The following is a 15,641-nucleotide window of genomic DNA, read 5'->3' on the forward strand; positions in this document are numbered from 1 at the left end:
ATAATACGATATGTGTGACACTATTTTTCATATAAATTAAACAGATATTGTCATTAATTGTTCTAAAACATGGCCTATTTGTGTTACTCTTATCCCACTGTTAAGCTGATGCATTGTTGTTAAACTAACCAATACATGTTTCATGTCTGAAAATCACCCATGAACTGACTGTATCGGAACCAAAAATCAGTCCTTTATATATCCTCACAATAATAGACACTGAAACTATACATCGTTCAATGTTTAAGTTACAGAAATTACAATTAAAACACAACTCATTCAATTAACTGAATAAATCAAAAAATTCCTTTTCAGCAGTTCCTTCTACCACAAAGGTTAGGCTGAATTATTTATTTAAATAATGAAATTAAAAGATGTTGTTGTTGTTGTTGTGGTCCTCAGTCCTGAGACTGGTTTGATGCAGCTCTCCATGCTACTCTATCCTGTGCAAGCTTCTTCATCTCCCAGTACCTACTGCAACCTACATCCTTCTGAATCCGCTTAGTGTATTCATCTCTTGGACTCCCTCTACGATTTTTACCCTCCACGCTGCCCTCCAATACTAAACGGGTGATCCCTTGATGCCTCAGAACATGTCCTACCAACTGATCTCTTCTTCCAGTCAAGTTGTGCCACAAACTTCTCTTCTCCCCAATCCTATTCAGTACCTCCTCATTAGTTATGTGGTCTACCCTTCTAACCTTCAGCATTCTTCTGTAGCACCACATTTTGAAAGCTTCTATTCTCTTCTTGTCCAAACTATTTATCGTCCATGTTTCACATCCATACATGGCTACACTCCATACAAATACTTTCAGACATGACTTCCTGACACTTAAATCAATACTCGATGTTAACAAATTTCTCTTGTTCAGAAACAATTAAAAGATATAGTTATACAAACAAGACTCTTGACAAAACTGGTAATTATTTTAGAATTAATTAAGGGCTGGCATTGCTAATATTTTTTTTGAACAGAGCCAAATAAATACTTTAAGAATTGTAGTAGTTCTTCTTCCAAATGTTTATAATTAGTACATAATTTATATTTGTTTATAAGTCAACAATAGAATCTAAGCCATGAAACAATTATTGATTTCACCCTACAATGATCTGTAGCAAAAGGTATTAACTAGGAATGGTCAAAATAAATTAGAAAATTAATTATGTACACAAAACTAAGCACAAAATTAGACCTGGTGCTATATTCCTTATGACTGAGAGCCAGCCTTTCTCTTTTATGGGAATTAGGCAAAAATGAAAATAAAATGAATTTAAGGAGGCAGATGGCAAAACAAAAGAGGAAATAGAGAGATCCCAGCTTGCTTTGTCACAACTGCTGCTTCAGTCCAAATGAAACAAAGCAGTAATGTAGTGCTGCTGATTGGAGGAAGTTACTCTGGTCATGTGATTCCTAGGAGAAAAATATTAAATGGAAAGGAAAAAAATACCTTTGTGCGGACTGTCAGTTTGCCATGCAACTACTGCAGGGTTAATACCATTTGAGAGGTGTAAGCTTCAGTATGGGCATTCTATGTGCAGGGCATTAAATATAATGCTGAGTACTTTTAATACTATAATTACTGGAAATATTTCAGTTATAAATCCGAAAATAATACTCCATCTTTATAGAGACTATAATCAGGGCAAAAAAAGGAAGACAGTAAAGTGAACATATTGAAACAAACATTCAATCATTTTAGTATTCATGAAAAATTTTAGTGCATCATTGGGTTGATCCCCAATGCCTCCCAAATATACCATGGCTACAAAAGCCCCTTAGATCTCAACAGCAAGAAATGGGCGATGCTACCTTTGTTTGGAACCATTGGTCTAGTGCATTAAATATAAATTTTGTGAATTCTGTTGTCTCTAATTCTGTACCTCCCCTACGTCAGAAGCCAAACTTGACTTTGCTTTTAGTTAGTTAAATATCCTGCAAACTGCTTTCATGATACCAATGAACAATGTTGCAGTCCTATCCCATATATAGCCAGCACCTGTAACTAATACAGTATAATGTTTGCATTGTTGGACACATCCCATACACTTATGGGAAGTAACAAATGAATCACCCAAGCACAATGTAAGCTGTTTGTTTCATAGATGACATGTTACTATCGAATATGCTATCAATGAACTGAAGTTTAGAGTTTGCTCAATCTGAAATGGATATCATGAGATATTTATGGTTTGTGCTCATTTATTGCTCATGTGTAGCTGAAACAACAGAGCATTTTTTACACTTCTCAGAAGTTCACATGATGTCAGCTGTATCTATTCCCGACTCTCATTTCAGAACCTGCTCTGCTCTCCTACTTAACTTCAGGTCTCCATACAAATTCAGCGAAATGTAACATTATAACATATTTTCTTCATGGTTGTGGACTTTTTGTTGGAAGCACTCAGAAGTAAAATATTATGGATGCATTGTCAATATAAAAATGAAATGAAAAAAAATCAATAACGTGCTGTAGGGAATTAGTACTAAAACAAACAATTTTTAGAAATTGGAGAAATCTTTCTGGCTTTCTCAAGTGTAGATTTTAATACATTCATTGGTAAACAATTTTATATGTGCAATGACCACAAATTTTTATTGTGTTGACAGGAGGTAAATATTGGTGCATTAATTTGAATTGTGGGATTCACTAGTATCCAAATACTTTTCAGGGCCATGACAAACCCCTTGGTTGGACCACATAGTGTTTGCTTCTAAAGTTGTCTGCTGATGGCGAAATACCACAAATGTAGGTAACAGGTATTACACACTAGCAGCAAAGTATTTTGGTAAAGATAATGTTTTGAGACAAGCCTCGTGAACATGAGTGTAACAGGGCTGTGGGTAAACACTGGCAGAGTCATATGAAATGTTAGTATTCCTCAAATCCCAGGACACTTTCAGGCCATGTCGAAGCCCACAGGAAAACTTCAAGGTGTTTACCTCTGATGTTGTCTTTGGACTGCCCATACCCCACTAGCAGCAGACATGTGTAGCAGAGGCTTAGTTTCCAAGGTGGAAATTCATAAAACACACTAAGAGCTTATATAACTTGGTGTATTGAGTTATTGAGTCTTACATTGCTCAAATCTTGAATCCATATGGTAAGGAAGAATTGGTGGCACTGACCCCAATTGATTTCTCATGGGCAGTGTTTGGTGGTTTGATTACTGCTGGTCAGTGGTGGAAAATGCTCCTTGTTGTGGTACTTTCTGATATAAAGTGTGTTGCCTTTAACGAGTTTTTGTAGTTACTATTGACAAACTGCTTAATGACTGATAAAAGAAAGTCTTGTTTTGGCTATGAGCTGTTTAGTTTGTAGATACAGACAGGAATGAACTAGGGCTTAGAGAAATTGAAAAACGAATATGGCTATCAAAGATCTAGTTACAAAGTAATTCATCAAAGTTGTAAAAGTGTGTCTATAAACTTCTTCATCTCATAGCAACAGTCAGTTGCTAAAATTTTGCAATGTTTTTCCTGTTTGATGTCCAAAATTAAAGAGAACATGCTATTCATGAGTGATAGTTGTTTGGGAATCACACTTACACAATAATTGTTTGTGTCTGTTGCTGTACCTCAAAGTTCATTTCACATCTTCGAAGATTCTCTTTCATGCTGACTCCTAGTACACCTGTTGATGTAGTATGTAAACAAGAGAGGATTTTGGTCTTCTTCAACTATTCTGCATGGCTAAGCATGGGGCACAAAATGGAGTTGAATGGAGCCATTACATAGTAGTTTCTAGAATGACCTTGTTGGGTGATACCTCTACTAAGACAAAGATGCTGTGCAGTAAATAGTTTTTTTTTTGCCCTTTTTGTTAGAGATAATTGAAGGATGAAATGTTTTTGCCACATTATTTGTTATTGTTTGTTTGTGTGATTCCTGAAGAAATCTTACATTGTCCTTGTTGGCTGGGAAAGGAAAAAAAATTAGGAGTAAGACATTTTAAAACACAATTAGTGGGTAGAGCCTAATGTTAGTTGTGGAGATAGAGAAATTAAAAAATATTGCATTTCTACTAAAATACATTATGACAAAAGTCCTGGGATAGCGATATGCACATACAGGGTGTTACAAAAAGGTACAGCCAAACTTTCAGGAAACATTCCTCACACACAAATAAAGAAAAGATGTTATGTGGACATGTGTCCGGAAACGCTTAATTTCCATGTTAGAGCTCATATTAGTTTAGTCAGTATGTACTGTACTTCCTCGATTCACCGCCAGTTGGCCCAATTGAAGAAAAGTGATGTTGACTTCGGTGCTTGTGTTGACATGCGACTCATTGCTCTACAGTACTAGCATCGAGCACATCAGTACGTAGCATCAACAGGTTAGTGTCCATCACGAACGTGGTTTTGCAGTCAGTGCAATGTTTACAAATGCGGGGTTGGCAGATGCCCATTTGATGTATGGTTTAGCACGGGGCAATAGCCGTGGCGCGATACGTTTGTATCGAGACAGATTTCCAGAATGAAGGTGTCCTGACAGGAAGATGTTTGAAGCAATTGATCAGCATCTTAGGGAGCACAGAACATTCCAGCCTATGACTCGCAACTGGGGAAGACCTAGAACGACGAGGACACCTGCAATGGACGAGGCAATTCTTCGTGCAGTTGACGATAACCCTAATGTCAGCGTCAGAGAAGTTGCTGCTGTACAAGGTAACGTTGGCCACGTCACTGTATGGAGAGTGCTACGGGAGAACCAGTTGTTTCTGTACCATTTACAGCGTGTGCAGGCACTATCAGCAGCTGATTGGCCTCCACGGGTACACTTCTGCAAATGGTTTTCATCCAACAATGTGTCAATCCTCATTTCAGTGCAAATGTTCTCTTTATGGATGAGGCTTCATTCCAACATGATCAAATTGTAAATTTTCACAATCAACATGTGTGGTCTGACGAGAATCCACACGCAATTGTGCAATCACGTCATCAACACAGATTTTCTGTGAATGTTTGGGCAGGCACTTTTGTTGATGTCTTGATTGGGCCCCAAGTTCTTCCACCTACGCTCAATGGAGCACGTTATCATGATTTCATACGGGATACTCTACCTGTGCTGCTAGAACATGTGCCTTTAGAAGTATGACACAACATGTGGTTCATGCATGATGGAGCTCCTGCACATTTCAGTCGAAGTGTTCGTACGCTTCTCAACAACAGATTCGGTGACCGATGGATTGGTAGAGGCGGACCAATTCCATGGCCTTCACGCTCTCCTGCCCTCAACCCTCTTGACTTTCATTTATGGGGGCATTTGAAAGCTCTTGTCTATGCAACCCCAGTACCAAATGTAGAGACTCTTCGTGCTCATATTGTGGACGACTGTGATACAATATGCCATTCTCCAGGGCTGCATCAGTGCATCAGGGATTCCATGCGACGGAGGGTGGATGCATGTATCCTCGCTAACGGAGGACATTTTGAACATTTACTGTAACAAAGTGTTTGAAGTCAAGGTGGTACGTTCTGTTGCTGTGTGTTTCCATTCCATGATTAATGTGATTTGAAGAGAAGTAATAAAATGAGCTCTAACATGGAAAGTAAGCGTTTCTGGACACATGTCCACATAACATATTTTCTTTCTTTGTGTGTGAGGAATGTTTCCTGGAAGTTTGGCCGTACCTTTTTGTAACACCCTGTATACAGATTGTGATAGTATCACATATTCAAGGTAGAAAAGGATAGTGCACTGATGAAGCTGTCATTTGCACTCAGGTGATTTGTGTGAAAAGGTTTCTGACATGCTTATGGCTGCATGATGGTAATTAAAAGACTTTGAATGTGGAACACTAATTGGAGCTGGACACATGTGACATTTCTTTTAAGAAATCACTAGAAAATTTAATATCCCGAGATTCACAGTGTCAAGAGTGTGCCAAGGATACCCAGTTTCAGGCATTAACTCTCACCCAATGGCCAATGGTCTTCAGGCCAAGAGCAGTAGCATTAGTGTAGAGTTGTCAGTGCTAACAGATGAGCAATTACACTTGAAATAACTGCAGATATCAGTGTGGCATGTATGGAGAATGTATCTATTAGGAAAATGTGGTGAAATTTGGCATTAATGGGCTGTGGCAGGAAATGACTAATACGAGTGTCTTTGCTAACTTCTCGACATCAACTGCAGCACCTCTCCTGGGCTTGTGACCATATTGGTTGGACCCTACGCAACCATGGTCTGGTCTGACGAGTCCCAATTTCAGTTGGTAAGAGCTGATGGTAGGGTTCAGGTGTGGTGCAGACCCCACAGAGTCATGGACCCAAGTTGTCAAAAAGACACTGTGTAAGCTGGTTGTGTCTCCATAATGGTGTGGGCTGTGTTAACATGGAATAGTTTGGGTCTTGTGGTCCAGATGAACCAATCATTGACTGGAAATGGTTATGTTTGGCTACAAGGATACCATTCAAAGTAATTCATGGATTTAATGTCCTCAAACAATGATGAAATATTTATATAGGACAATGCACAATGTCACCAGGGTGCAACTGTTTGCGGTTCCTATGAAGAACATTCTTGATGACTTGAGCAAATGATTTGACCACCCATGGAACATTTATGGGACTTAATTGACAGGTGAGTTCATGCACAAAATTGTGCATCAGCATCACTTTCACAAATACTGACAGCTATAGAGGCAGCATGGCTTGATATGTATGCAGGGGACTTCTAACAACAAGTTAAGTCCACACCATGTCATTTCTGCACTATGCCAGGCAAAAGGAGCTCCAAAATAATATTAGGAGGTATCCCATGAGTTTTGTCACCTCAGTGTATTCTTAAGTAGATTTAAAGATGACAGAATTTCCTGAAACTTCACTCTGTATGCTTGAAAAGAGGAGTGTACTAAAGTGTTTTCTTTCTGACACTTATGATACAGAAATCAGCTTTCTCCCAATGTGGTTTTTCAGAAAACTAATACAATGGTGCAGGGTGTTACACTTGCTACTGAACCTGAAATTTAAGTATCAATTTTAACACTGTACCTACTTATTGTAGCAAAACTAGAGCTAGTCAACTAGTTTGTGACCACCTCTGTGTTTGCTGCATAATTCACCTCTGCTATCCTTAATCTGAGTCTTGAATTTAGATGATATGAGCTGCACAATGTAATAGTTTTCCCAACTTTTGGTTTCTGTTGTGATAAAGAACTATACCGGGGTAATTATAAAAAATGCATCTGTATTTTGTGAAAAAGTGAAAGTTTAATATTTGCCTCTCGCAGAAATCAAAATTTTTAGTTTCACATCAGTAGCTTAACAAGTGTTGAGGCATCTGACATTTAATTCCATTTGTGTATTTCTGGTAGCACTTTAAACTCAGGATTCTTAAAGGAATGAGCATGCAGAAGATGAAATGTTGGATAAGGATTGAGCATACAAAGAACTGAAATCTGGAATCCTCTAACACATTGCTGCAACAAGCTTCATAGGATGCAGGATTACTACTAGTGCATGTTTTTGTGTTTAAAAAAAGTGAAATTTCATGTATACCCCACAACTTTTTCCTTCAGTTAACAAAGCCTGATTAAATAGGAACTACTGATGATATCAGACATTTTTCCAGTAATGGTCAGGCAATGTGAATGAGATATGGTTTCACTTCTAGAGTGGGTTAGTTCTCAGACATTGTAAATTTGGACAAGTAAAACTTGAGCATGAAAATTAAAAGAAAAATCCATCCATTCCAAGAAAATATGTGCTTTCTGAAGGTTTCTATAGCAGCTCATAGCTGTCCACCCACTCTCTTCACTACTTCTTTATTCAGTCATTAACAGAGTTGCATATATGAAAATCTGCAATGGCTTTTCAAATAAGTTTGATAATGAAGAACTCTTCATTGGATATTTCCTGCAGGATGGAGTGATAACCCACACATCATACTCTAGAGTGGTTGAAATTCAGTTATTCCTTGGTGACCATATCATTTTGAAGCAACTTCAAACACCATCCTCATCTAGCCTGAAACCAATTAATTAATATCTGTGGGCTAGCTTAATGGGAGAGTTTATGCAAACAGACTGTGAAGCAGGGATGCACCGAAAGCACATGTAAATGGAAACATGTGAACAATGTCAGCAGATGTACTAACAGCAACATTTGATAACGTGGGTTCAGTGTGCCTGGATGCAGATATCAACCACATCCAGAACATGTTAAGATGCCACCACATTTCTTACTTTATGAGGTAAGCCTGTACGAGCTTCTGTTGTAATATATTCATTGTTATCAACTTTTTCTTGACATATTGGGTTTAGTAGCAAACAAAACACCCTGTTCAGTGTTAGTGAGTTAAAGATTACTTCTAGAAAGTGAAACACTGTAAATTTATATGATAATACATAGTAATCTTCATATGTGAAACCTACAAAATATGAAGTTTATCTGATTGATATGGTGTTAAAAGTACCTGGGAGGACACATGGTCACTTGTAATAACTGTTTATTTTCAACTTCTTTGTTAAATACACAAATAATGCAAAGTTTGTACTGACTTGTAACAGTCATTCAAGTCTCTTGATGTAATTTACCTAAGGAAACAGTGAGAATGTGGAATGGGAAATGTTATTATACTTCAGAAGTTAGTTCCTGTTGCAGTATACAGTTTCAGACACTTGTAATAACATAGAATTATTAGAGAAACAGTGGGAATTATCAGAATTAGATGATGAACAAATGTTTTAAGTGAATATAAACTCGATTTCATTTGATTTTTTGATTTGTTATAGATTTTTAATTGAATGATACATTGATAAATCTGATTTCATTTGGGGAACAACAATGAGATGTAATCTAGTTTTTTTAGATCTGAGAAATCAGGACATAAATCCATTGGCTACTGATAGCAAAATGTGAGGACAGTGTCATATTACAACTGTCTGTGTATATATTAACTATTAAATTGGAAAATATTTGGGCAACCATCAAATACATGAAAAGATCAGAAAACCAGGTATTATTACAACTACTTTGGATGAGTTTTAATAATCCACAATGTCAGCATTCACTCACATAGTGTTTACCTAAATTAATATGTATGGCAGAATAATACTGTATGCTGCACAGGCCCTAAACAAGAGTCTATACCTTTTACAAGTACTGTTCTACAGATCAACAACATGAGCATGTTTCATGCAACAATTGCAAGTATCATTCTGTAACAATATGTTTATTAGTTTCAAACACTCCAGAAACTCATCCACAGTGTTAAAGGACTTTTCCTTATTGTTCTATCAAAGGCTGCTAGTCCTGATGAAAATGTGTTGTTGCTAGAACAGACAGAAGCTTTTATTCATTGTGAGAGATGTGCTTGAGCAAGATGTTCAGGCAACTTTAGAGTGAATCCTGGTTCTACTCACAGTTTTAGTCAAACACAAAGATATATTTAAGTGCACACTATGTTTGAGAGATCAAAAATCACAATTTTTATTTAACTATAGGCTCTGTTATAGCCAGACTCCATATCATAAACTGATATTGGTTTTAAAAGACAGTGGAAGAATGCTGTGTCAGATATTAAATTGGACTGGTTTGACTTTAATCACTAGAACACATCTAAGTGTTGTTGTAGCTTTTAGATTTATATTATTTATTTCAGGGTTGATGACAGTCATGTTCTGGAGAGTTGGTTTTGACGCAGTTTTAGTACCATATGCCAACTACTACCAACATCTGAGCAGGAGACAACCGTTGCATATGTCCAGTAGGAGAGCAGTTGAAATCCATATGCTGTCATCTGCATTTAGATTTTTTATGCTTTTTCAAAATCAGATTAGTTGAATAATGGGGCTTTTGAATATTAGCTACTAGGGTTATTCCAAAAGTAAGGTCCGGTTATAAAAAAAAAATCAAAACTAAAATGTTTTTTCAAAACAATTGTTTTATTTACATTCCTTACATCTTTATCTATTTTTCTACATAACTTCCATACTTATTTAAACATTTGTCACATCGTTCAACAAGCTTTTGAATGCCCATGTTATAGAAATCGGCCGCCTGTGACGATAACCAGTCCTTAACTGCTTCTTTCACTTCATCATCTGTGTCGAAGCGCTTGCCGCCGAGAAACTCCTTTAAGTAACGGAACAGGTGGAAATCACTTGGCGCCAGGTCCGGACTGTAAGGAGGATGGTCCATCTGTTCCCATCCAAATTTCTTGATCAGAGCTTGCGTTTCATTTGCAGTGTGGGGTCTGGCATTGTCATGCAACAACAAGATTCCAGACGACAAAAGACCACGTCGCTTATTCTGGATTGCACGTCGAAGTTTAGTCAGGGTAGCGCAGTAGGCGGCTTTATTAATCGTTGTTCCTCTCTCCATAAAGTCGACTAACAATACTCCACGTCTATCCCAGAACACAGTCGCCATAACCTTACGTGTTGAGATTGTCTGCTTTGCCTTGACCTTGACTGGCGATGACGTGTGACGCCATTGCATTCACTGACGTTTAGACTCTGGAGTGATGTGAGAAACCCATGTCTCATCCCCTGTGACAACATTGTCTAAAAGACTGTCACCTTCCTTATGATATCGCTCCAAAAAATCAAGAGCAAAAGCCATTCTTTTCATTCGTTGAGGCTCAGTAAGCAGCCTGGGAACCCAACGGGCACACAATTTGTGAAACTTCAAATGTTCAGACACAATTCTGTACAAAGTTGTTCTACTCACATTCGGAAAATGCATGTCTACGTCTGTAATAGTGAATCGGCGATCTTCACGAATTTTTTTGTCAACCGCATTGACCAAATCGTCTGAAATCACTGATGGTCGGCCACACCATGGTTCATCGTGCACATTATCCCGTCCTTCATTAAAAGCTCACACCCACTTGCGCACTTTACTGTTGCTCATTATGTTAGGACCATACACTTCAGTAATCTGCCGATGGATTTCCGCCGCTGAATTGTTTCTTGCAGACAAAAACCGTATCACTGCCCTTACTTCACAATCGGTGGGCTGATCAATTGTCTTAAACATTGTAAAGTGACACTGTGAACTACACTCAGCAACAGTAACAAAGCGAATGGCGGCGTTTGACGCGCAAGGCTTGCCGGGAGTCGGCGCGCATGCGTGTTTTGTCATTGGCGCCAAATTTCAATAGTTACGGCGAATCGGACCTTACTTTTGGAATAACCCTCGTAATTCTTTCTTCAATCCCCTGTGGTTTAGCAAGTTTTCTGTCTACAGGGTGTCCAAAAATTCCTGTTAAAAACTTCTAGAACTTATACAGGGGAGAGAGTACATAATATTTTGAATGGGAACCCATGTCCGGAAACATAGCATTTTCAGTCTGTGGTGGTTTCAGTTCAGATGTTTAACCAATCCACTTCTATCAGAAGAACTGAATTAGGTGTGACACAGTACAACTGTTAGGTAACAATTCGAAAGGAACCATAACAAATCATCCACTGTACTGATGCATTGCAACAGTGCCTTGATGTGCCAACCACCAATGTTGTTACAGACATTGTACCTACAAAGCATGTTCTGGTACACACTCTTCATCCCACCTGATGTCTCTTGTATTTCTAGTACTCATGTCAGCAGATCGTCCTGTGTTTCTACAGGAGTCTCATAAATTAAAGTTATGTGACAACAGGTGACCGTCTGACATAGTACACATCATGCTGTCTACGCTATTGCATACCAGATCAAGCAGCTCTAAGACTTTTCTCTTTCCCTTGGCAGATGTGGATGCATTACACATCTTTCTCCAAACCATTGCAGAATGAAAACAGTATGTTTCCAGACATAGGTTCCTATCCAAAAATTATATACTCACTTCCCTCTACAAGTCCTAGAAGTTTCTAATGGGAATTTCTGAACACCATGTATGTTGACCTCAATTCTACTTTCCTTCCACATTTCCATCAATAGCAAATAGTATCACAGACTCTGCAACTGGAAGCATTTTTTGGCATGATAGTGGGGACTAAAACTTTTCATTTTGTTGTATGACTTTTTAGTCCCAGCATAAGGCACCTAATAATATTTTTTGTAGTACCACATTGACTATTTATATATCATTATTATAACATGTATTAATGTTTCATCTCCCCAGTTTAAAGACCTAAAATCTTTCATTAGAAATGCTGGGAATAGTTTCATGGCTATAAAATCTCCTTCCTAAATTTTCTGCCATCCTCATAAGCACTGATGGAACCTGTGACACTGATTTATAGATTTTTCACTTAAGCAATATAAGTAGGATTAAAACCTTGTCTCTCAGCTGGTGTCTTCCAATGGTTATTCTGTCCTTGGAACAAAAAAAAAAAATTAGGATATTTTCGCATTTTAACATGTTTATGTGTAATCTGGGACATCAAACAAAGTGTGTATGTTTCTAGAATTTATATAATAAAGTATGCTTAGCTAGTAAAGCTAGTAAAACATTTAAATAGCATTTTCTTGCACTTTTGTGTTTAAGAAATCATTCACACATTGGGTCATACAAACATACGATCGTTTGAACATCGCTGTGACACCATGTATGGAGGACATAGTAATAGGCATCCCTGCCATAAAAAAGCAACTGAGGGTTTAAAATAAGTAAGTTGTCAGGTCCAGATAGACTCCCAATTTGGTTTTACAGGAAGAAATCTATGGCATAGACCCTTTATTTAATTTTCATTTATCAAAAATCTCTTGCTCAGCACAAAGTCCTAAGGGAATGGGAAAAAGTGTAGGTGACTCCTGTTTCTAAAAAAGATGAAAGACCAGACCCACAAAATTACAGTCTAATATCTTCAATGCTGGTTTGTTGTAGAATTCTTGAACATATTCTGGGCCTGAATATAATAAATTTCCTTGAGATGGAAAAGCTTCTGTCCACAGCACAGATTTAGAAAGCATCACTTGTGCAAAACTCAGCTTGCCCTTCACTCACATGATATCCTGTGAACCATGGATAAAGGGCCACAGGCACTTTCCATATTCATAGAAGGCTTTTGACACTGTGCCCAACTGCAGACTGTTAAGAAAGGTCAAGGCATACGGAATAGCTTCCCAGATATGTGAGTGACTAGAAGACTTCTTATGTAATAGAATCCAGTGCATTGTCCTCAATGACAAGTGTTTGTCAGAGAAAGGATATCATCAGGAGTACTGTGGGGAAGCGTTGCAGGACTGCTCATATTCTCTATATAATGTACAGTATATAGAGAGTAAGAGCAGTCTTCAATTATTTAATGGACAGGGTGAGCAACAACCTGTGGCTGTTTGCTTATGATCCTGCAGTACAGAGGAAGGTGTCATTCTTGAGTGACTATAGAAATGACTTAGACAAAATTTATATTTGGTATGATGAATGAAAGCTTGATCTAAGCGAAGAGAAGTGTAAGTTAATGCAGATAAATAGGAAAAACAATATTATAATATTCAAATACTGCACTAGTAGTTGCTGCTTGACACAGTCATTTCAATTAAATATCTAGCTATAACTTTTCAAAGCAATGTGAAATGGAATGATCACATTAAGATGGTAATAGGGAAAACAAATGGCCAACTTTGGTTTATTAGAAGAATTTTATGAAACTGTGGTTCATCTGAGAAGGAGACCACATATAGAATACTAGTGCAACCCATCCTTGAGTACAGCTAGAGTGTTTGAGATCACCAGCAGGTCAGATTAAAGGAAAACATTGAAGCAATTCAGAGGCAGACTGCTAGATTTGTTACCAGTAGGTTCGAGAGTGTTACATAGATGCTTCATGAACTCAATTGGGAATCCCTTGAGAGAAGATGACATTATTTTCATGAAACACTGTTGGGAATATGTAGAGAACCAGCATCTGGACTTGACTGCAGAATGTTTCTACTGTTACCAATGTACATTTTGTGTAAGGACCATGAATTTAAGATAAGATAAGAGAACTTAGTTCTCATATGGAGGCATATAGACAATGGTTTTTCCCTGGCTCTGTTTGTGAGGAGAGCATGGAAGGAAATTACTAGTTGTAGTACACGGTACCGTCTGCCATGCACCATGGGATGGCTTGCAGAGTATGTATGTGGATGTTGATGTAGACAATAAACTCTTGCATTTCCAGCTGAATGGCAGTGTTGAGAATACTTTAACTTTTCAATGAGTGTCACAATCATTATCTTCAGGCAAAGTGTGACTTCATAGATGATGATTATGACACATGTCAAAACATCACAGTATCTCAAACCAGCCTCCTGGCTGGAAACCTGAGGGCTTTTCATCAGTAGTGTATACCGGTATGGCCGATCTGAGTACATTTTTCCATACAAGGGACATATCATCTGCTGGCCCATCCCCTTCCCCCCTTACTTTTATCCACATACATGAAATTGTAGATGGTGCCTCCATGTCTCTCCCCCAGCATTCATATACTTGCCTCTTATTAGTTTTTGCCTTTAATTGTGATACAGCTAGTATACAGATTTTGCACTTGTGTGCCTCTGGCTCATCTTGGCACCTTAAGAGCCACTTCTGTTGTTTGGGCCTTAATCTTCCTGTAATCCAGGAAAGTCTACATTCATTTGTGATTTCATACTGTTCATGAAGTATTGTGTTTTTACATCACACTATGTGGTATGATATAACAATTTCAGCATACTGTGTCATGTTGTTTATATTAAAGAATTTATAATATTTGTAACATAGAATCCATTTTGCTATTAGTACTGTGCTTTTGAATATATTCTTGTACTGAGCTAGCACTTGGGGTGTTTTTAAACAAAGGCAGGACCATAATTTTTCTAGGTGTTGTGAATTTATGTCAAATTAGCATATGACAAATCTTTCATGTATGTATACCCATTCTTCACATTGAGGTGATACATTGACTTTGTTAAGGAATACCTACGTGGATTTTCCATAACTAAGCTGCTGCCTGCTACAGATGTATAATCTACAGACTGTGATATATTATTAATCTTTTTAAAATACTGTCTGCACAATTATTGTTCGTCAATTTCAGAAAAGCATGAAATACTGGCAACCTTTTTCTGTCATTTAAATATAGTTTTTGAATCAGTGAAATTAACCCTCTGTAGAATATCATAAGTTGGTTGGGAAAGGAAGAAGTTATGGTACAAATTAAGCATGCACTGGCAGTGTCTTATTGAGCTGCCTCTCAGTTTATGATGTAGATAGGTCATACTTGAGAGCATGGTACATAGATTATCAGTGTGAACATTGCAGTTGAATCTCTCATAAAAGCCAATAAATTAACTGATGCATTGTCTTGTTTGAAAATATTCAAATGTAATGTCTTCATTTTTGTTGCTTGTGCATCCTGAATCAATGTTCAGTATCTGAAAGATAACATTGGAGGTGGTTCTAGATACACTATATGCAGTTCATGTGAGTCACTCATTTGAAAACTGATTATGTTTCTGCATTAACCTTTATCAAACTACCTTGGAAAATATAACATAATTATCTTTGCTGTGTCTGTGGCGGATTTTATTCTACAGGATTATGTAAAATCATTCGTGTATGAAATTCTAGTGGAAATTTTAGAGGAACTAATTGGTAAAGTCACAATTGCCAGTTGCATTACAGAACAGACAAAATGGATTTCTGAAAGTGTGAGGCAAAATTGTATTTACTACTGTAGTGCATGCACTGAGGCTATCAGTCATCACTTTTAACAGTTTCT

At 37.6% G+C, this 15,641-nt stretch overlaps 1 protein-coding gene across 1 annotated transcript in view; it reads left to right on the forward strand.

The window, feature by feature from the left end:
* LOC126470257 (monocarboxylate transporter 10) overlaps positions 1-15,641 on the forward strand; it is a 466,478-nt gene that overhangs the window by 373,565 nt on the left and 77,272 nt on the right. The gene's annotated exons all lie outside the window — the stretch shown is intronic.

This window comes from Schistocerca serialis, chromosome 3 (genome assembly GCF_023864345.2).
Source record: "Schistocerca serialis cubense isolate TAMUIC-IGC-003099 chromosome 3, iqSchSeri2.2, whole genome shotgun sequence".
Classification (NCBI taxonomy): Eukaryota; Metazoa; Arthropoda; class Insecta; order Orthoptera; family Acrididae; genus Schistocerca; species Schistocerca serialis.